Source organism: Oncorhynchus keta, unplaced genomic scaffold, assembly GCF_023373465.1.
Source record: "Oncorhynchus keta strain PuntledgeMale-10-30-2019 unplaced genomic scaffold, Oket_V2 Un_contig_1543_pilon_pilon, whole genome shotgun sequence".
Taxonomy (NCBI): domain Eukaryota; kingdom Metazoa; phylum Chordata; class Actinopteri; order Salmoniformes; family Salmonidae; genus Oncorhynchus; species Oncorhynchus keta.
In genome coordinates, this window is record NW_026279318.1 from 99,633 (window position 1) to 101,049 (window position 1,417).

The following is a 1,417-nucleotide window of genomic DNA, read 5'->3' on the forward strand; positions in this document are numbered from 1 at the left end:
GTAACTGGCCTAGGGGTCCTGGTGGTGACTGGCCCAGGGGTGACTGGCCTAGGGGGTCCTGGATGGTGACTGGCCTGGTGGTGACTAGACTGGTGATGACTGGCCTAGGGGTCCTGGATGGTGACTGGCCTGGTGGTGACTGGCCGAGGGGTCCTGGTGGTGACAGGCCTGGTGGTGACAGGCCGAGGGGTCCTGGTGGTGACTGGCCGGGTGGTGACTGGCCTGGTGGTGACTGGACTAGGGGTCCTGGTGGTGACAGGCCTAGGGGGTCCTGGTGGTGACAGGCCTAGGGGTCCTGGTGGTGACAGGCCTAGGGGTCCTGGTGGTGACTGGCCTAGGGGGTCCTGGTGGTGACAGGCCTAGGGGTCCTGGTGGTGACAGGCCTAGGGGTCCTGGTGGTGACAGCCCGAGGGGGTCCTGGTGGTGACTGGCCTGGTGGTGACTGGCCTAGGGGGTCCTGGTGGTGACAGGCCTAGGGGTCCTGGTGGTGACAGGCCGAGGGGTCCTGGTGGTGACTGGCCGAGGGGGTCTTGGTGGTGACTGGCCGAGGAGTCCTGGTGGTGACAGGCCTAGGGGTCCTGGTGGTGACAGGCCTAGGGGGTCCTGGTGGTGACTGGCCGAGGGGGGTCCTGGTGGTGACAGGCCTAGGGGGTCCTGGTGGTGACTGGCCTGGAGGTGACTGGATTGGTGGTGACAGGCCTAGGGGTCCTGGTGGTGACAGGCCTAGGGGGTCCTGGTGGTGACAGGCCTAGGGGGTCCTGGTGGTGACCGACCCAGGGGGTCCTGGTGGTGACTGGCCTAGGGGGTCCTGACAGGCCTGGTAGTGACTGAACTAGGGGTCCTGGTGGTGACAGGCCTGGTGGTGACTGGCCGAGGGGGTCCTGGTGGTGACAGGCCTAGGGGTCCTGGTGGTGACTGGCCTGGAGGTGACTGGACTGGTGGTGACAGGCCTAGAGGGTCCTGGTGGTGACTGGCCTAGGGGTCCTGGTGGTGACTGGCCTAGGGGTCCTGGTGGTGACAGGCCTAGGGGTCCTGGTGGTGACAGGCCTAGGGGTCCTGGTGGTGACAGGCCTAGGGGTCCTGGTGGTGACAGGCCGAGGGGGTCCTGGTGGTGACTGGCCGAGGGGGTCCTGGTGGTGACTGGCCGAGGGGTCCTGGTGGTGACAGGCCTAGGGGTCCTGGTGGTGACAGGCCTAGGGGTCCTGGTGGTGACTGGCCGAGGGGGTCCTGGTGGTGACAGGCCTAGGGGTCCTGGTGGTGACAGGCCTAGGGGGTCTTGGTGGTGACTGGCCGAGGGGGTCCTGGTGGTGACAGGCCTAGGGGTCCTGGTGGTGACCGACCCAGGGGGTCCTGGTGGTGACTGGCCTAGGGGTCCTGGTGGTGACAGGCCTGGTGGTGACTGAACTAGGGGTCCTGG